This window comes from Nannospalax galili, unplaced genomic scaffold (assembly GCF_000622305.1).
Source record: "Nannospalax galili isolate Female #2095 unplaced genomic scaffold, S.galili_v1.0 scaffold9, whole genome shotgun sequence".
Classification (NCBI taxonomy): Eukaryota; Metazoa; Chordata; class Mammalia; order Rodentia; family Spalacidae; genus Nannospalax; species Nannospalax galili.
The window spans coordinates 4,888,904-4,911,163 of NW_008360332.1; positions in this window are offsets into that span (position 1 = coordinate 4,888,904).

A 22,260-nucleotide genomic window follows, 5' to 3' on the forward strand; every position below is an offset into this window, starting at 1 on the left:
CAGGTAAGTGCAAATTAAAACCCCTTTAAGATGTCATCTTACCCCAGTCAGACTGGCTAAGATCAAGAAAACAAATGATACCAAATGTTGGAGAGGATGTGGGGAAAGGGGAACGCTCATCCACTGCTGGTGGGGTTGCAAACTGGTTCAACCCCTATGGAAAGCAGTGTGGAGAACTCTTAAAAAAACTACAAATGAACCTATCATTTGATCCAGTTATACCAAACTTGATAATTTTTATATTTTAAAATGTTAGCATTGTATATGTAATTGCAATGGTAAAAATTATGTTTTTAATGAAATAAAGCTCTGGAAAATTTCAATGTTTTGACAGAGTAGTAAACCACCATTACAACATATGAAAGTACACACTAAGCCACTGAATTAGAATGTTATAATAAGAGACTTATAACTTAGATAAGTAGACCGATATATGCTGCCTAGGTTATATAAGAATACCTTCTTGACAAAGGACACATTTCAACCCAGGAAATACAAGAAGATTGTGAAAATAGTTACTGAACTATTGGAAGAAAAAAGTAAATATAAATTTTCATGTGTTTAAGTTCCTTTTTGCACAACCATGAAAAATTACCTGGGAGAAACAACTTAACGGAGAAAGGATCTGTTTCAGTCACAATTTCAGAAGATTTCAGTCCATCATGACAAGGAAGGCATCACATCATGGTAGGAGCATGTATTGAAGGCTGTTCCATCATGGATGACAAAGAAACAGAGAATGCAGACCAGAACCAGAAACAGTATAACATTCAAAGTTCTGCCCCTAGTGACCTAATCCTGCCAACCAGGCACTACCTACTAGAGGTTCCACAACTTTCCAAAATAGCACCACCAATTGGCAACCAGGGGTTCAAGGAGATGAACCCATTGAAATTTCACATTCCACCCACAAATATAAAAAACCTTCTATAAAAATAGAAAAGGTAAATAGATCTGTGGATATAGAAATATTATACCACTCACCACAGAAAACACCAGAAATAACATTTGAAGTTCAATTCTATGTTAAGAAAAAGCCTTAAACAAATAAAAAAAGATGCTGGTTTGAGATCTTTATTGTATCAAGCAAAAGGAAAATACTGCCTTCTAGTAAATAGAACAAGTTCTTAAAATTGCAGAACTGATTCAACCACAAACCACCAGTTTGGTTCTCTGACTAAATGGTACAAAAAAGACAATTATAGATAGCTATTTTATACTAAGTGACCCTACAAATAAAGTCTGCAGAATTCACCAATCACACACACAGAATCTTGAAAAGGCCATGAGATCACGGGAGCCCATGGCCTTTGTATAAATGGAGACATCCCACATTTATCTTTGCTGTAGTCTAAACACAAATCAAGGATGCTGCTTCAATTGCAGACCTGCACAAAATAAACTGGGACAAGAGGTTACTCAATTGCCCAATACAGGGAGAATCTTTCTCTTTATGTTCCCTGTCAATAATAATTAGCCCTTTCTGAAAAGGGTGTTGTAGATACACAGTCAAAATGACCCTTAGAAGGAGGATATAATTTGGCTTACAGAAATCCATTGCCAACAAATAACTGCTTTTGAAGGGAAACACAAGAAAGCCTTACATTTGGAAGTGATAGCCACAGTAAACCACATCCTGAACCTAGATTGGGTTATATATAAGAAACTATCACATTGCCAATTAAACAACATTTTCTCAGTGAGATGACACATGGATGTAGCTAAACACAAAATTGGGAAAAAAGGAATTGTTTGTAGTCTCCTCCCCACCCTCTTCCACCTCCACTACATGCCAAACAAACTACAGGAGAGGAAAAACCCAACCATCCTGTAAGAATGATTTTCCTGGCTCAATCTCATAAGAGACCTGAAAATAATATAGCATCAGTTTATAAACCAGACAGGGCTCGGCCTGCTGTGTCAACACAGAAAAATCAATCCATGAGTCCCAACCCTGAGCAGTGGCCTTTAGGGCTACTTCAGAAATCAATTCTGGAGAAGAATAAAAGGGCATTGCCCCAAGGCCTGAGAACATATGACTCAAATCACCAGTCACAGAGCCCGTTTCCCCTGAGGGGCATCATTACTTGGGTACCAACTGGGGACCCATCAGGGAGAAACCATCCTGGATAGCACACACTGTCTTTGGGATGATTGCCATTTTTTCATACTGCTGATGTTGAGAACCTATTTTGGGCTTGTACTGAGCTGAGACTGTACATGCATTATCTAATTTAATTTACACAAGGGCCTCCAAGGGCAGATGCTGCTGTTCTTCCCCTACACAGAAGGGGATAAAGAGGCTTAGGTAAGTCAGTTGGCCGATATGCTTACACAGCAAGGGAAGTTAGACCTTTTAATTCTGCTTAGAAGACTGAAAACTTTTTCTCTGTTACCCTCCTAAAGAGTTTGCTTGTACTGCATCAGGAAGAATGTAGAGAAAGTTTAAAGAATAGAAATTTATTTCCCTATAGTGTCTGCAGTCATAAATCCAAAATCAAAGTGCTTCTTCCTGAAATCTCTTTCCTTATCTTCTTTGTCTTGGTATGGCATTCCCTCTGCACGCATCTCTGTTCTACATTCTCTTTATAGGGCCACCAGTCACACTAGATTAGGCTTCACCCTAAGGGTCTCATTTAACCTTATCTACCACTTTAATGACCATGCATTCAAATATAGCCACATTTTAAGCTGCTGGAGTCATGACTTGTATGCGATTGGGGGCGGGGGAACAACATAACCCTTACCAATCCATGTAAATACAATTTTTATGAGTTCATATTTTATCTCTTATAAATCAATGAACAGACTGGGGCATTGACTTCTCAGTGTATTAGGTGCTTGCTGAAGACCTGAGTTCAAGTCCTTGGCACCCACATAAAATGCAGGTGTGGACATTTGTGCCCATAACTTCAGTGCTGAGGGATAGAGACAGGCAAATCCCCAGAGTTTGGCCAGTAAAAATGCTGAGTTCCAAATTCAGAGAGAGATCTTTCCTCAAAACAATAAAGTGGATAAGTGATTAAGAAAAACATTCTGATGCCAACATCTGGCTTTCAAAAACATGTGCACAGGTGAATACACCTGCACACACGTACACACACAGACACATAGCCACCTAGCCACACAGACACAAACACACACACTGACACATACACACCACACACACACACACACACACACACACACACACAAACATAAGTTACAGGTTCTATAGCCTGTAAATCCTATTCTCTATCTGATTACACCTAGAGAGAGCTACATTAGACTGACTGATCTCACTTCGCATGTCCCTGACACTATTTAGTTGAGGTCACACAGTAATCATTAGGTAAATCATAAGTCATTCTAGTGACTCTCCATCTTCATCCTGCCTCAGAATCTCCATGGGACTTGCTTAAACATGAACCACCCTCAGAATTACTGATTTCATATATTAGAAGCAAGACCCGAGAATTGTCATAACTAGAAAGTTTGCAGATAGTGTCACCGCTGCTAGTCTGGAGACCACTCAAGGACTGCTGTAGCTCATGAAGTAGCCCCACTCACAGCTCTCTGATTTCCCCTTTACTCTTCCTAGGCTCTTCTGTTCCTCCTGAAGTTCCTTGAACCTAGAAAACACATTTCTTCCTTTGGACTTTAGTTCTCTTTGTCTGGAAAATTCTGTCTGTAGATCCCTTGGTTAGCTCATTACCTCTGAAGGTCCAGAGCGGAGACCTACTCTCAGTACTCTCTTTATAGTGATAGCAAGATCTGTTTGCTGTTCCAAATCACGTTTCCTTTTATTTTTTAACATACTACAGAATCTATATATTTATTATAAGTATTATTTATCATTTATCTCTTCCCGACACTAGTATGTACACACTAAAAGAACAGGAGTTTTGTTTGGTTGACTGGTATAACCCAAGGAACCTGGTCAATATCTGATCTGTGATAGGAGTTAAGTGTTAATCACATTATTGAATAAATGAATGTGAAGACCAGATTAAAACAATCCCTTATAGTTGCTAGAGAAATTAGTCTCTGATAGCCTCAGTAATATTAATCTCGCTGGAAAAGTTACAGAACAATGGTTCAAGACATTTTGTGTCTCAGATCCTACTTGGCAGTCTGTTGAATCTTTTAGATTCCATATCAGACATGTTTTTGAATATTTTATTTATTATTTTTATTTTTTATATGTATAAATATATTGCCTGCATGGATATAAGCGCATCCATGTTGTGCAATGCTCACAGGGGTCAGAAGAGGGTGCCAGGGTCTCTGAAACTGGAGTTAAGGACAGTTGTTAGCTGCCATGTGGGTGCTGGAAACCAAACCAGGTCCTCTGTAAGAGCAGCCAGCACTCTTAAGCACTGAGCCATCTCTCAAGCCCCATCAATATTTATTATTATTATTATTATTTTAATTAGAAGAAGCATTTCATTACAGCTTTAACACATTACAGCTTTATTTACATACTCAATAACAAATACCAGAGCAAAAATACATCTCTTTCAAAAGTGGCTATAAAATCTTTAGGTTCAGTTGAATTAATACAGGCATGGTGGCACATGCCTTTAATCCCAGCACTTGGGATGCAGAGGCAGGTGGATCTCTGTGAGTTTGAGGCCAGCCTGGTCTACATAGTGAGTTCTAGGCCAGCTGGGCTACAGAGAGATCATGTCTCAAAAACACCAAGAAAAAAATATATAATAAAATATATAAACTACATAAAAGCTCAAGCCTATTGTCAGAATACTTAAATTAATAAAACAATCTATAATTTACAATAATGCATACATCAAATTAACTGCTAAATGGCAGCATCTGGCAGCAGTCGTGATAACAATTACAGTATTAAAGTAATGAGCAGTATGAGTGACATTTCAAGATATCAATAACAACTTTAATACTATGAGCACATTTCTCTTTTTTTTTCAAGAATTTCATATGTGAGTACTGCTCTCATCCCCCTCCAAGTCCTCCCATTTCTCCCCTTTCACTGCCTTTCCATTTTGTGACCTTTTCTACTTTAATTATTATTGTTGCAAATAAGTACACAGACACACAAACATACAATATATACAACCTACTGCATCCATTCAGTGTTGCTTGCATGTTCATGTGTTTAGGACTGACTACTTGGAACTGAATAACCTAACAGGGAGCTCATCCCTTGAGAAAACTGATTCTCCCTCTCTCAGCAATCATTTGCTGCCTGTAGCTCTTCATCTACAGGTGGAACCTTACGAAATTTCCCTCATGCACATAATATCAGTTGGTGTTGTCGTTATTCAGGCCTTCTTTAGTCAACCATACTGTTGAGATTTCACGGGTGCAGGTTCTCTCTCAAGTCTAGAAGACAATTTCTATCCTCAGGCAACCTGGTCCTCTGGCCCTTACAATCTTTCTGCCCCCTCTTCTGCAATGTTTCCTGAGCCTTAGATGTAGGAATTGCATTGTAGATGTGTCATTTGGGGCTGGTCAGCCCTTGGTCCCTTATTCTCTGCAGTTTGAACACTGCTGACTCTCTGACCTCTGTAATAGTCTTCGTCTTTGTATATACTTACTTAAAAATACATAGATAAGATATATACACGTGCATGTTTGTACCAAATTATATATTTTTTAAATGGGGTTATGTTACATGGCATTAATAATGCTCTATCCAAGAGCTATAAACTAACAAAAACCTCAGTGCTAAGCATAGCAATCTCCTTAGGCTTCTTGATGGGGGGGGGGGGTCCAAGAGACTCACAAAACAATATAGTCTATTGCCATTGCCCTTGGTTACCACCCAGAACTTGAAGGTAAGACTCTATTGCTGAAAACGTCACCTACTTCAGACACAGGACTCGGAAAAATTGAGCTGGAAGTGACCTGGAAGCCTCTTCTCTGAGAACCAGCTCTCATGGTATCAGAAGGTACTATGTAAGCTGGCAAAGGGAGAAAAGCAATCAACAGTCCCACCCAGCTGTAAGGCCTGTGACCACAGCACTTACCAAATTAACAAGATATTCCTAGAGGAGTTATTGAAGCCAACAGCTGTCTAATATACTTAAAGTCTTCTCAATATGAGGGAATTCAAATCTGGTACTGTATACCTAGCCAACTACCCACGGCCGGAGAGGTCATAGACCCTAGAGGAGAACCGCCTACTGCCACTTTCCTAAGCCAATATAATTTCTAACTATATTCTAAATTCTTACCTTTACACTCACAGATAAGTATAGCTCTCCTCATTCTTCACAGAAGCTTATTTTTTCAATAGGTGAATTTATTACTTAGTCCCATTGTGAATATCATCCCAAGTACTACTGGTAGCACCAAAGTTTGTTGTCTATATTCATAAATGAAGGAGATCCTGAAGTGTAGTTCATGAGAAATAAAAGGTTATGCTTTTCTACATACCCTTGATACAGTGCTTTGGAAGTAGTTAGAAGGAGTAAATATGGAAACAAGTTTCCCTTTTACCCTCCCTTCGGGAGTTCTACTGAACTGCTGTGGATAAAGCAATGGTAAATGATTTTGGAAAAAAATAATAAAAATCTGGAAGAGTTCTGGGCTGAGATTGTTGTCGCATGTGTCTAAAAGTTATTGTTCCATTGTAATGAAATCCAGCCTGCAAATTACCAAGGAGTTGCTTTGGAGATGAACTATTCTACTCAGAGTAGCTGATGAAGTAGATTGAAATATCCAGACAGTATCTCCAGAGGGCAATGCCTCCATGTGCATTCATGTTTAATGTAAAAGAAAAATTGGGGAAATACATTTATTATTTTCTCTTCCTCTTCACTTAGCATTTGTGTGATATTGTATTGCTCTATGCTTTATTTTTGGTTTGTAGTGTGGTGTGTGTGTATGTGTGTGTGTGTGTGTGTGTGTGTGCGTGTGTGTGTTTGTGTTTAATTTACCAACTCATTGCCAAACTCAATACAAAGGAAGTTTTCTTTTGCCTTTTCCTTTTCCAGTTTCTGCCAGATGCTTCCCCATCTCAAAGCACATGGATCTTATTTCAGGGCTGAGTAACAAACTAGATCCCCTGTTAAATAATATACAAAAATCATTAGATACATGCCGAACCCTAATTACCTTTGATCCTGACAAATGAACAGATAAAATTCAGGACTTCTATGAATTGAAACACATTACTCAATTCTTCAAAGTTGGGGCATTTTACTCCAACCTAGCATTCTTTTTTCAATTTTTTTTATTTATTTTTAATTTTTTATGTGTATGAGTATTTTGCCTACATGAATGTAGGTGCACTAACTGCATGTAATCCCCATGAATGTCAGAAGAGGATCCCCTGGAACTGGAGTTGTAAATGATTGTTAGCTCCCATTTGGTGCCAGGAACCAAACAAGGGTCCTCTGCAAGAGCAGTCGATGTGTTACCACCAAGCCATCTCTCCAGCCACAACCTTGTACTCTTACACAAAGTCTTCTACACAACCCAACAAGTCAAAAAACCTCTACTTGCATTTAATACGTATCTGCCACATAGAATAATTGAAAACCAACTAAATAATCAGGGCATGGCGGCTGATGTCTTTAATCCTAGCATTCAGAAAGCACTCGGAATGCAGAGGCAGGTGGGTCTCTCAGAAGTTGAAGCCAGCAGGTCTACACAGTGAGCTCCAGGCCAGCTGGGACTACAGGAAGGCCCTCTCAAAAAAAAAAAAAAAAAAAAAGTTCAAATAAATCCTGAAGGCTCAGAGAATCATCAGTGCAGAATTCAGCAGCCCTACCGAAAGGCAAAAAGAAAGGGTAATCGCTTTGTATAAATTGCTCCTGTATGAGTCGTGAGTGCAGTACAAACACATCTATTTTCAATCAATAATTCCATCAGTTTCTACCATAAAAGTAAGAAGTCCATTTTCTCACTAGTAATGCCCCTCCCTCTCCCAGTTGTTCCTGATCCTGGTGGTTTACATGAACAACAAAAGATGTTACAAACTTTCAAAGATTAGTATCTCAAGTAACTACTTTCACTGTGTTCCCTGCAGCACAGTGGACAATGGAAAGTGACCCCCCACCGTCTCCTGTGATTGTCTCATTGGCTCCGATGTCACTCTGCTGCCCTTCAGTGAAACACTTTCATGCAATGCCACCGTGGTATGTGTGGTCATAAAGCAGTTAGTACTCAATCCTCTCAGTTTCCTATACTATCATCTGTGGGCATTCACTGTCCCCAGAGAACCAGAATAGGATGGTCTGAGTGTTTGTCACCTATTACAGGAAATGTCTCCTTTCTACTCTTTTGTCCTCACCTCTACCCATACACCATCTTTCTAATATAAGATTGCTGAGGCATTTAAAGGCCTTACTATAAGACACAGACCTTAGCCCTCAAACTCAACTGAGCCAGAAGTTTACAATCCTTACTGTTACAAAGATGCATTGTTATTAACACTCACTTTCAGAGGCTTGTTTTTACTCGTGAATTTCTATTTCTGGATCTTAGAGCCCTGGGATTCAGGATTAGAAGTAGACTTCTCTGATTCCTTGCCATTTGTCATACACCACACACAGACACACACACACACATACTAGCGCTGAGATACTCTCTGGTTCTTACCTGACAGTTGATTCTGGCCTACTGGCACATGTCATGTCAGGCAAATTCCAGGTATGTATATATTTCTTCTCTGAGCTTATGCATGAATATTATCTCATCAGATACACCACACAGTCCTTTGCTCTCAAGGAGTATGCCAGCACTTACCCATGGTTTTGATGCCTTGGGCCTAGGTTCCTGCTGCAGAGCTCATGAAACCTGCCTTGCTTTCTCTATATAGGTTGGTGTCCATGTCCCTTGTCTTAAAAGGCTTCATCCAGCTCTGTCTACTACCTCTGGACAAGATACTTCCTCCAACTGGCCCACAACCTCTCCTTATGGGATTTGGGAAGCACATAAAAACTAAAAATATTCCAAAATATTAGAAATCCATTTGTAGCTTCTGCTCTCCCATACTGCCTCCTTGAGCTGAATAGGAGGAAAGGAAACAGAGATTTGGGGTAAAAAATATTTGGGATTAATATTATAAATTATTCATCTTGGATAGACCTAGAACACAATGATATGATTTCAGTCTATTATCAGCTGGGGGTTACACTCTTTGCCCTTCATAACCTACATAAAGCTAATATCCTAAAGTGTGGTAAACAATTATCTCCTGTGTGCCAAATTCTTCCCCCAAATATATACCCTAACCCTGCTCCCTTCTTCTATATAGAACAATTTCAGAAGGCCCCACCAATGCCCCCTCTGATAAGAGGAAATTGCTCCCAAAAATTTAGACATGGTTTTCTGGCTACAAATTTCTTTTCTAAGGGAAATATTATATAAAATATAAGTAGGAAAATATTGAAAGCTCGGCAGTTCTTAATATCAATACCTGTTGCCAAAAGGCATGGATAAGCGGGCAGTGTTGTTAACCAGTGATTAGAAAGCAGAGCCGCAACTCGGAGAATCCATTGATTCAAAGCACGATGCTCACTCAGCACCTGGTCTTCAGTTTCTAGTTATTTGCACTCAGCCTTCTCCATTTACAGGTTCCACATGCATGGGTTCCATCGACCACGGACTGACTTACGAAAAGCTACTGCATATGTGCTGAGCACGTGCTTTTTCTTTTCATCCTTCCCTGAAAAAAAAAAAAAAAAAAAACAGCATAACTACTATTTCTGTTTCATTTGTGTTGTATTAGCTATTATGAGCAATCTAGGTAGAAATAAGAAGATATGTACAGGTTGTTATTAATACCATAACACTGTGTCATTTTATGCTAAAGGACTTAAGCATCTGCTGATTTTGTTGTCTTCTAGAGGTCCTGAAAAAAATGCCCTGATGACTTCAGGGGCAATCATATGTTATGATAAAAGATACAAATATTCCTAGATAAAGCATACCTTTATCCTTGTCCCAAGGGAAGGGAAATGTTCCTGTGAGTGTCTGTTCCTATGTTCTAACAAATGTTGTCTTGAAGAACAAAAGGAAAAGTGTTGAAAAGTAACGCTGCCATTCAGTGAGAGAGATCGCAGTCATCTTCACTGTAAGATGCTCTAAGATGCTCTTCAGAAGCTGAGAAGAGAAAAAAGAAAGACGCAAACTGTTAGATCTCTGTTAAATAACTGTGCTTATTGCAATTTAAGCTAATAGTTATTCATTATTCAGTCAACTATTTGGTACAAACATAAATATTCTCCCGCTTGTTAGTCCCTGGGGGTTTTCTTAATCCTATCTGGATTTACTTTCTGTGGATTTCTGAGTAATCAGAAGTTATAGGTTGGATACATCTCACACGAGGGACACCCATGGTGTAACTGCTTCATTTTTTCTTTTCATTTCAAAGGAAATGGTCCATCCAAAGTGAAAATTGTTGCGAGCTTTTTTTTTTTTTTTTGTGGTAGAGTATGTTTTCCTCTCTGCTAGTGTTATAACTGTTGCGGTTGTTTTAATCAGATAGTTATTTCAAACAGAAGCAATCAGGTTTCTTTCTCATTGCCATCTCGCTCCCCCGTCCTATTCAATCCATGCTGTTAAGAAAATACCCTTGTTAGTAATGTGATTCATCTACTTTTGTGTGTAGTAGAAGCAGCTGGGAAGATCATCATAAAGGAATCTTTTCAGATGGTCTCCACAAAGCTAAAATAACACTAAAGATAGAGCCATGTTCCAAGGTCACAAGTATTTTGTGAGGCCTAATGTGTCTTTAAGAGATGAAGGGGAAAATTTATGCTCAATCAGGGGAAGAAAGAGAACTCTCAATTCTACGTTCAAAACCTAAGAGTTTCCTATATAGCTCCTTCCCTGAAGATAAATGGGAAATCTAGTTCCTTTGTCTAGATAGCACATAAAATTCCTGCTGGGATAGATGTGACTCTAGGTTTTATTTCGATGGCTAACATGCCACGTGCTACCACTCAGTGACAGACTTTGGCATAAATCTGGCAGCCAATCACACTACAGAGAATAAGCCTCTACGGATATGAACAAGACAGTAAAGTTTGGTTACAGGAAGAATAAATGAATCTAAAGAAATTCACAGTCTCCACAGAAGTCAAAGCAAAAAATAAAGAGAAGGTAGAAAGCTGGCCATGAATTGGTTTAAATACGTACTCAAAATACTTTCTCAAATGCTATTTAGACTGCCTACTTTCTGCACAAAGCATGGGTAGACTGTAAACATTGATTCTTCCTGTTTGTAACTAGAACACGGGGCTGAAATCCAGCAGTTCAACTAAATATTACAGCAAACTGATCCCAGCCAGTCAACTTTAAAGAAAGAAGGTGTTATATCGTGTCTTTTTAATGTAATCAAAAGCTCTCTTCTTTTAATCGAGCTCATTGTAGTTCAAGATATGATCGTATTTCATTTGCAGCCATTTCTTCTTTTCTTGCTTTGGTTAAATTAAAAAAACATCACAAGGAAGAGGAAACTACTAAGAGGAGAGAATTCCTTCTCCCTCAGCACCTCTGTGTTACTTGAGAGGAATCAAAGAAGAGATGGTTTTTGAAAGAGAGTCAAATATTTCATGGGTGGTTTCACCTTGTTAAAAGTTATAATGTAGGCTTTTCTGCTCAAAAATTTTCCAGCCCACATATTGAGAGCTCATTAGGAGAGTGAACTAACTGGCCTTGAATTTCTTGAATGTACTTATACCTAAAAACTGTGTTTATCAATTAGAAAGGACCCACTGGACAGTTGGGAATACAGTCTAGGTATACAGATTCTGTCAAAGCCAGTTAATGGAGGGGCTGGAGAGACTGCTCAGTGGTAAAGAGCATTAGTTGCACTGGCAGATGCCCTAGATTGGATTCCCAGTACCCACACAGTGGCTAACAACCATGCATAACTCCAGTTCCAGGGAATCCAATGCCCTCTTCTCACCTCCTTGGGTATTGAACAGCGTAGGTATATTTACATACATGAGGGCAATAAACTCATACACATAAAATAAAAATAATAAAAAATTTTTAAAAACATAATTAATTGAAAAGTACAAGATCCTTAAATAAAATGAGCAAAATGCATTAAGTTGAACCTCCCACGACAGTGAGACAGGACACAATAAGAATCAAATGAAATAAGATTAAAAGGAGATGGATGAAGCCCACCCTATATTCACCTTGTGTCAACAGGTAAGAAGCATGTGGTACTTCTCTGGTATCGTGGCATCTGCATGACTGTGGTGTGCCAGACACTGTAGGTACGAAGCATGACGCTGAGCAGACTTCTTAGGAAACCTGGTACAGTGTCACAAGATGCAATTTCTTGGGGCTTTGTAGCCCAGGAACTGAACCACCTTCTCCTGCCCTTCCAAATAGCTAAACTTCCTGAAAACCATTAGTTCTATTTATTCACTAACCCCATATCTTGGTATACTTTGATTAAGTCATTATTTCCTTCTACTAACTCTTATTTCCTTCAACTAATTCAACCCGTCTGACACTTTCTCTTTCTCTTTTCAAAATATCTACCAAATTGTCAGTGTTTAGGAAGTCTTCCCTGGGGTCTCTAGCACATGGACCCTTTCTTCTCTGTAGTCTTGTCCAGCAGATATGACAGCGATAATCCTCCCCTTGATGACCACCTCTCTCTCCTGGTTCGGGAAGTTTCAATAGCAGAGATTACGTTCTGATTATTTTAGCATTCCCAGCACAAAGCACAGCTTCTGCAACAAAACAGCATCAGTTCTGAGAATAAGCCAATGATAGTAAGAACCAACTACAAGCAAAACAAGAAACACCACTCGCCCCATCTTATTTTTGTTTGCTGTTATTGTGATTAGATACTCTGAAAAAAGCAATCTAGGGAATAAAGGGATATTTCAGCTCACAATTCCAGGTTATAGTCCCATGGCAGAGAAATCACAGAAGGAACCTTGAGAGAACTGGTCACTTTACAAAGGCTGTCAGAAGAGGAGAGCAATAGATGCATTCATGCTGATGATCAGCTTGCTTTCTTCACTCTTATACAATTCAGATCCCAGCTGAGGGAATAGAGCCACCCATGGTGGGCCAGTCATCCTGCCTCAAAAAACATAATCAAGACAATTCCCCACAGACACGCCTACATGCCGACGTGATCTAGACCCTCTTCCCAGGTGACTCTAGATTGTATCAGGTTGACAATTAAAAGTAACCATCGTACTCCCTAACTAAAAATGCAAACACATTAAAGTTCCTTGGATATATAAGGCCCTGCTCAAATCCTCAACGAGTACATGTTAATCATATGCCACTCTATAAAAAGTTTATCCCGTGAAACACAAGATCCAGCCAAGGTTCTGAAGCCTGTGTCTTTGTTAAAAGCTTTTCCAGAAAATAAAGCAATCCTGTCTCCTTCATTTAAAAAATGTTTCCCAAGAGCCTTCAGGTTCCCTGGAATTTCTATTAATAATTCCATTTATCCTAGTAATACAATGTGTGTCAAACATCACAGTGTCTTTGAGAGATTAATAACCTCAGTTTGTCTTGACATGAGAAAAGAAAAGATTGATGAAAAAAACCTCTGGAAAGAGATTTTGATGACAAATTAAGATTTCAAGGTGAATTATAAAGAGCAATTTAACACCTGGCACATTGCCCTACAAAGTTCTTTTTAAGAGCCACACCCTATTCTCCATGCTCCCTGTGTTCACCTTCTATCCTGAGTTCTCAGCACTTAGATCATGTAGTCGTCCCTCGCGTGTAAAAGCCCTGCCTTGCTGTCAGCCACAAGCTTTTCAACCTGCTCCTCTTTCCCACGTGTGCTTAACCTTCTGCCTTAGGTTCTGGGACACACTGTCTTATAGCCTAAGAGCATCCCTTCTGATTCTGTTCCAGGTAGTTCAGGTTAGTCTCCCAGGAATCTCTACCTTGAGGAATTATTTTTCACTCAGTCAGAACCAGGCAACTTGTGAAATGCAGAGTGTGGCATCATACTGTGCAAAGATCCAGCCCAGTGCCTGGTGTGTTGTGAGCACTTGATAGATACCTGACAGAGACATGAGTCACCTACTCATTCCTGTGTGATTACTGCCACACTGGACTAGGGGCAGTGGGAAATAATGACGTGAGGAATTGCAAGGTAAGGAATACTAGCCAAAGGCAGGGATGAAGCACAGGAAGAAAGGCAGGAGGCAGTGTGGAGCAAGAGGTTCAAAGAAAACAACCGTAAAGAGAAAGAAAGGCTTTTGTAAAAACTGATAAATGTCAACACCCTTTGTTTGTATAGGTGCCTGCCAAGGCCTGTGCTTAATTTTACATTATGACCTCACATTCTATTTCTTAGATGAAGTGTTATAAATTTTATGTCCTTAAAGCCCCCACAAAAATGAGATCTTCCCCTGATAAAAGACAATTGTTGCAGTCTTTATTCGCATTGCCACTCATCGAACTTGAATAGATGCTTAAATCTTTTGCAGATTGTTGGATACCCAAAGTCTAACGTGAAAGTGTAATAACCATTTGGTTTATTAACATTTTTTTCAGAGCTCAAATTTGTTTATTATTTCACATGTTCAATGTCTACACACCTCTTCAGTTGATCCTCACTAAAAGTTTGTATGGTTGTTTGAATGAGTTAGTATGGTGGTTTTAGTAAAAACATGTCCCCCATAGGCTCAACAAGTGGTCCCCAGTTGATGGCACTATTTGGGGAGGCTTACAGAGCCTTGCTGGAAGAAGTATGTCACTAAGGGTGGGCTTTGAAGGTTGAGAGTCTGTCCTCCACTTCCTGTTCTCTCTGTTTCCTGTGTGCAGATGAAATGTGATCAGCCAGCATCCTGTTCCTGCTCCCATGCCTTCCCACCATCATGGATTCTCGTCCTCTCGAACCACAGGCTAAAATCAGCCTTTTCTTCCTTACATTTCTCTTAGTCGTGGTATTTTATCACAGAAATAGAACTGAGAAGCTATCAGTCTCATGTACAGTTGGCACACAAAGAGAGAACTAAAAATCAGTGTAAAGATGAGATAACTCCCCCATAAAAACCAACCCCTAATCCCCCAAACCTGTGACTGTTATATCATACAACAGAAGTACTCTGTAGCCATAGTCAAGATTATACGACCTGAGATGAGAAAATTAGAATTTTAGGGAGGGTCCTTATCTGATTACATGAGTATTCAAAATGTAGACTTGACATGATAGAGCTGTGAAAGGCTGGAGAGATGAGGGGAAGAAGAGGACAGAGAGGAACACAGTTACTAGCATTGAGGCTAAAGGAAGAACGGTGCAGGCTAAAGAACACAAATGACCTCTAGAAATTCAGAATTACCTGTATCTAGTAAGTAGCAAAAGAGTGAGGTTTCAGTTTGGCACTGAATTCTTCCAACAGTCCAAATAAACATGGAGATGGTTCTCCCCTGGAAACGTCTAAACAGAATGAAATACTGAAACACCCATGGTCTTATTATCAGGGACACTGGTGTCACACTTGTGACCTAGAGAAATGTAAAACAATAAACCTGGCTAATTAAGGCTTCCAAGTTTGTGGGAATTTGTTACAACAGTATAAAGAATAAATTCAATTATGCCAGCACCTAAAATGTAGTGAGGGGCTACAGCAAGTCCAGACCCCAGAGTCATCGACAATCAGTCCACATCTGATGAATGGGGTGCTTCAAGAATGAAAAGAAGTTCAAATGAAATTGTCCAAACCTGTAAATCAAATGCCAGACAAGCAAATCAGAAGGAAAGGAAAGAAAAATCAGTAGCATGGCAACGAAGAACCAGAAACAGAAGCCAAAGTCTGCACTGGATAAGCGTGTTCTTCCTTCTTCCCTTCCTGCAGCAGAAAGTAGGGTGGGGTCGGCAACTTAGACTATAACCAGCCCTGACTCTCAGAAGCTGCAGTGCACAGCACACACTGTAACCTCCAGGTTCCTAATAAGTGCTCAAAGCAGAGAAGGATATTTAAGTCTCACTCTCATCACAAAATATTTGAAATATGCATTTTCTGGTGGGCTTATTATGTAGTTTTGAGGAAAAGTTCCAAGTACTCAAGAAGGAAGAGTGTACCTGTGTCACCATCTTGTCATGCCCATCTCATTCTGCCAAAACACTCCTTTACTCTAGAGTGTCTGTCGAAACCCCTCTGCTGTACTTCATTGAGACTGTTTTGTAAACAAAGGACATTTCCTTTTAAGACCATAGTGTCATCATTATACATAACTAAATTCATAACCCTATATAACTATAACCGAATCATATTCAAATGACCTTAATTGTCTAAAACTGTCTTTTTGTAGATTTTTAAATTAGTATCCAAACAGTATCTACTGGTTGTATTTGATTGCTATATCTTGACTTCTTAAAAATCCCTGTCCTGATCCCCTCTTATGTGCATGTCTATGTTTTACCCTTCTGATGATGGGTCTTTGAGTTCTGCTGTTGCTCTTCGTAATTCTGCAAAGGTTATATGAAAAGACGATTAAATTCAGGGCATTGGGAGAAAGTGAGACGCATAAAACTTTATAAGTGCTCTATTTTGTATGGCATCATAGTCCCTGCAATGTTAGATTGTATCATTGTAAAACTCAGTTACTGAATTAAACATGCAACCATATTTACGGCACAGAATCTTGTGACAGTACACACACACACACACACACACACACACAAACACACACATATGCACCCACACACAGAAACAGATGTAGATATATTTTTCCCTTTACCAAGCTGAAACTCTGAAAACATAAAAAGAACTCGATATGAAAATGAAAACATTGAGATACCAAACTGAAGGAGATATGATCACCTCAAATATTATTACACACAATATACGGATTCAAGTAAGAGGGTAAATAATGATTTAAAAAAAAAGAATAAGAATCAACAAATCAAATTAACAAGGACTTCAAATCATGCTGAACTTTGTATGCTGAAGTCTCCTAATTTAAGAAAGTAGATTATGGATCTGTGGAAATAAACATGTTCCTTAATGCATTGCTAGAACTCAGTGAGGACAAAGGACATTTGCAAAACAAATTAAAGAACTAAGGGTCTTCTAAAAACCTCAAGACCAGAAAGATAAAAATAGACTGGGGTAGGAATAAGTCAAATGAACAATATTAACACTAAGATTTATGGTAACATTAGATTATCATTTTGGATTGTTAAATCAACCCGTAAACTATAAACAAGAAATATACCTGGCACTTACACACACAAAAAGCAGAGTTTGAAAATAGAAAAACAACACACAACAAACACGTATGTGTACATACATATACATATATATATATGTATATATGAGGTACATATTTATCAAATAAAGGCTAGGATAGTATAGTAATTAATAAAGCCAGAGGAAACCAAAGTTAAAACAATAGTGTTTTAAAGACAGAAAAGTTGACTGACAAACGTTTCAGTTCACTAGATAAATATTATAATTTGTATACTCAATTGATAAATCATCTAAATACATATATATCAAGTGAAAATCAACAGACATATTGGAATAATATGCAAATCTGAACCAATAGTAAAAATTTCAATAAATGTTTCTCAAATATTGAGAGATTAAGTTGGAAAACTACCAAAGATATATGAAATGAACAAATCATTTCATAGATTGTTATAATTTGAAAGAGTCTCCAACTGATTCACACTTCGAATGTTCATTTTTCAGCAGATGCTGTTGTTTAGGGTGACTGTGGCATCTTTAGGAGGTAGACCACATCTAGCAGACATAGCTCACTGTGGACATGCCTTTGAAAGCCAGATCCCGATCTCTGCTTCTTTATATGCCATGATGTCAACAGTCTTTGCCGGACACTCCTACAGCCATGAACGGAGCTGGTCTTCCACTCCATCTCCATCATGATGGGCTGAAACTCTCTGAATCCATGAACCAAAATAAATATTTCATCCCTTAAGTTATTTCTGTCAGATACTATAGTAAAATAAATGAAAGAGCACCTAATATAAAAGTACATAGTAAAAGTTAAACCAACAATTTAAGATTTATATTGTTTTATGATTATGTGTTTATGTATGTGTCTTCATGAGGGTGTGGGCACATGGGAATACAGGCGGCTGTGGAGTCCAGAAGAGGGTATCCAAATACCCGGAGCTGGAGTTACAGGTGGTTGTGAGCTGCCCTATATGGATGCCAGGGATTGAAATTATGGAGTCCAGAAGAACAGCAGGGGCTCCTAACCACCAAGCCATCTCTCCAGCCCCTTGATAAATTACAGTGCACATTTTTTAATTATGCAAGGAGTATTTGCAAATGTTTTCCATGAACTAAGCCAAAAAACCCTGTGTAATAATTTAAAACAGTTGCTTTTATAGTTAATGTTTTCTGCCAATGCAATATATTAAATTAATAATACAAATAATTACAAATAAATTTACATTTCTAAGAAACTTATGAGCTAGAAAGAATTCAAAAATAGAGTTTAAAATATACTCAGAACTGAGCGGTACAGAAAACATTGCCCATTACATTGTCTGTGAGATAGAAAAACAGCAATATTTAGTGGGGTTTTTTTTTCCAGAATTACCTTACACCAGAAATAAGTGAAAATTAATGAATGAAGGGCTCAAACTTTAGAATGTTAAGTGGTTACTTCTAACTTCCAAGGTTTACTATTCAAAGAAAGTATAAGTCATGATATAATAGGAGAAGAAAATTATTAAGCTAAAACAGAAAACACAACATAGAGAGGAGCAGGAAACCCATAGCCAGTTATCTAAAAAAAAATAATAATAAATTCGATAGAAATTTGGAATACCAGTTTAAGCAAGAGCTAGAGACCAAGAAAACACAAATGAATAGAGCTATGGCTGAAACACTGTCTGATGGTATTGGAATATCTGCGTCAGGGAGTACGCTGCAGGAGGCTCCGTTGGTTTTCCTCTAAGTCCCCTCCTGGCCACCACCATGGGGACATCACAGTGAGCAAATCCCTTGTGTGAATGGGCCAGTGCTGTCCAGGTGAGAGTGAAGGATAGTTCAGTATGCTGAGTTCTGTATAATAGGACTGAGGGAAAAAAATAAGTGGAAGACTGTCAGTAAATATTTTTAGAGGATGAATCTAGAAACTAGTATGGTGAGAAGTTGGATGCATAAAGCCAACAATCTTTTTCTTGCATAACTGTACAACTCTAGGCTGTGACTGTTTTATTGTTTAGGTAAAGGAGTCATTCCCAGGAAGCCTGATTTGCTTCCATTCAGAATCAGCAGTCACATCTCAGTCTTCTTCATTTTCTACCAGTATAATGCCCAAACCGTCCTTTCTCAGAATACCCAGGAGGCTGCATTTTAGCTGTTGATTAGTTACCAATATGCCTGATGGGACAAGTGTTTCCATCGAGGGTCATCACTTTGATGCCTATGTGTAAAGGGGTTCAGTAAAGGTTTGTGTTATGATTGAATTATAACACCGAAGTCTGAGAAGAGAGTAGACAAGATTCAGTTTCTGCTGCAGGAGATTTCAAAGTGTGCCCAAGGAAAGATTTAAGAGGAGCAAAAGTGGGACACCAAGCCCAATGTGGATGTGGTGGTACACACCTTTAATCCCAGCACTGGGGAGACAGATGTCTATGCTCTCCATAGTAACTTCCAGGCCAGCTGGGACTACAGTGAGACCCTATCTCAAAAAAAAAAAAAAAAAAAAAAAAAAAAAAAAAAGACACCAAAGTTTTGCAGGGGCAAGATTCAACCTAAAGTATCTCACTCAGACTAAGGACAAAGTCAAGTTCTAGAACAGAACATGGAAATCTGATTCTATCCTCATAGGCCAGTTCACCTCGGTTAAAAGTCACTGTAGAGGACAGACTGCTTCTGCAAGTCAGAAGAGCTCAAATCTGTGAGCCCCAATGTAGGCAAGAGGCTGAGTGATGGGTTTAATCTGAGATTTATTTGCTAGACAATGCCCCTTCACCAGCTGGCATACATACTTTGAAATATATATTTTTTTTCTTTACCCTAATGACCTGGGCACAGAGCAGCTTCACGATGAAATAGACCGATGGGTACAATAAATCCTGAACAAGCAAGCAGTAGCTTCTCAGTGCCTCCTTTCATGCCATCAATCTGAGACAGGCATTGTGTATAATTAGAGCGTTTCTTTGTGGGGAAAGCTCTCCCTTGTACATCATCTGAGAATCCAAATATTTTGAGTTATGTCCTCACATGATTATATAAAAAGTATAATTACAATGTAATTTAATGCCTGTGGACTCAGGACTCATAGCACACGTTTATGTGTCTTTAAAAAAATAAAAATAAAGTATGTTCACAGTAAGTCAAATAAACTAATTCCTCCTCATTTTCCTTTGGTACTTCCTACAGTGGGTAAGATTCAGGCCTCTGACCAGAGATGGTGTCATCTGCAGGGCTAATTTGGTTAGGAGCTATGGTGGCATTTATGCAGTGATAAGCTCTGTTTATCTCTCTATTTAAGATGGGCATGAAAGATGCAGTCCAAATGAGGTTACCTGCATGCCATGAAGCTATGCCTTGCTAGCATGTGCAAACATCATGTGAGCCCTTTCCTTGAGATGGCAGATTCGATGTCAAAGTTAAAGGTTCAGTGGCCCTGGGGTTTGTGGGATTTGTTTGTGAAAATAATAATGATTTGAAAGGAAGATTCCATCAGGATTTTCTTTTTAAATCTCTACTCCCACACTTGGTGTAGGTTATACTGACACGGTACACATTCAGCTTACATGGCTTTTAAGATAACGGAGAGCCATGAGCCCATTTATTGTGAATGCAGCTGAAAAACAAGAAATTAATTTGCCTTCTAATGTGGCGCTCACCATCCTTCCAATTGTGCAGAGCAACGGCAAGAGTGGGAGGAGACATCTCACAGCCTCTTCTGACGCCCGATGCCTCAGTGCCTCCCCTGCTGGTCAGAACCCGGATTCTAACAGCAGCCATTGCCCACCTTCGCTGCCGCCTGGCATTACTCCGTGTTTGTAGTGTTATAAAAATAACAAGGCACAGACTCACTAATTGAACTGTAGAATGGCTACCTGGACATAAGAAGAAAAAATGATCTTGGTTTACTTATTAAAACTACATACAGCCATGTGGAAAAGCATCTTTCTTTTCATGCACGGTTCACTTTATACTCCATCCTTTATAAAACTCGGCTGCTTCCCTTACATATTTCCATTTGGACTTTTTTTGAGAAGTGAGAGATGGTGTTGGCTCCTAATGTGACAACAGTTTTTGGCTCTGAACTAGGCATTTCCCCCAATTTGAACATATTCTTGTTACTAGCGGCCTCCTTCTCAAACATGCTCATTACTTTGAATATACTGCGGTATGTAGTACATCACAATGCTGAGATTACCTCTCTTTGCTCTTGAAAGAAAAATGTCTTCAGAAATTCAGCAATTTCATGTTATAGCAACTCAGAGAACACAAGGTGGTCCTGTCCCTGTGCCAAAATAAAAGCCTTGTAAAGTATTTAAGAAGTTTATTCTTCCCAAGACATGAAAACATAACCTACTTTAGTGTTAATTTGAGTTATGCCTATTCAGGGAAAGGAAGGTAGATTTCCCTTAAATGAGTAAATCTCTTCAAATGTTGGGGGGAGAAACTAGGCTGGCCAAAATACCTACACGGTATGAGACATGTAAAACATGAACGTGTGTAGTTTTAGGCAGGTGTAAGAGTAATCAACTGGTGGCCAAGATTCTGGAAAGATCCATACAATGTAAAGAACATATGCTGATGTGTGAAAATGTGAGCGTCAATGTGGAAGAACTGACATGTGTTTTACAATGTGCTCAAAGGGTCATTTGTTTGTGTTTTAATAGCTTTTTATTGATATGCCCCTCATGACAAAAGGAGATATGATGAGTGAGTTATACACCAAATGAAACTTTATGAACTTGCCCATAGTATATGAATATACTGAGAGCCAAAAGAAAACCTACTCCTTCAGTACCAATAATCCAAGTTGATTACCTGTATGTAAGACCTTATTTAGAAATTCATTCATCTGAAGATTTCACCCTGTCTATGTATTTGTGCACTGCCTCTCCATATGTTATTTCAAACCATAGCCCAACTGTCTAACCCATCCCATCTTCTCTGGTCATGTTGTGTCCCCATGCCTCTTATGCCAAATATCTGAGAATTATTATATGTAAGACCTTATTTAGAAATTCATTCATCTGAAGATTTCACCCTGTCTATGTATTTGTGCACTGCCTCTCCATATGTTATTTCAAACCATAGCCCAACTGTCTAACCCATCCCATCTTCTCTGGTCATGTTGTGTCCCCATGCCTCTTATGCCAAATATCTGAGAATT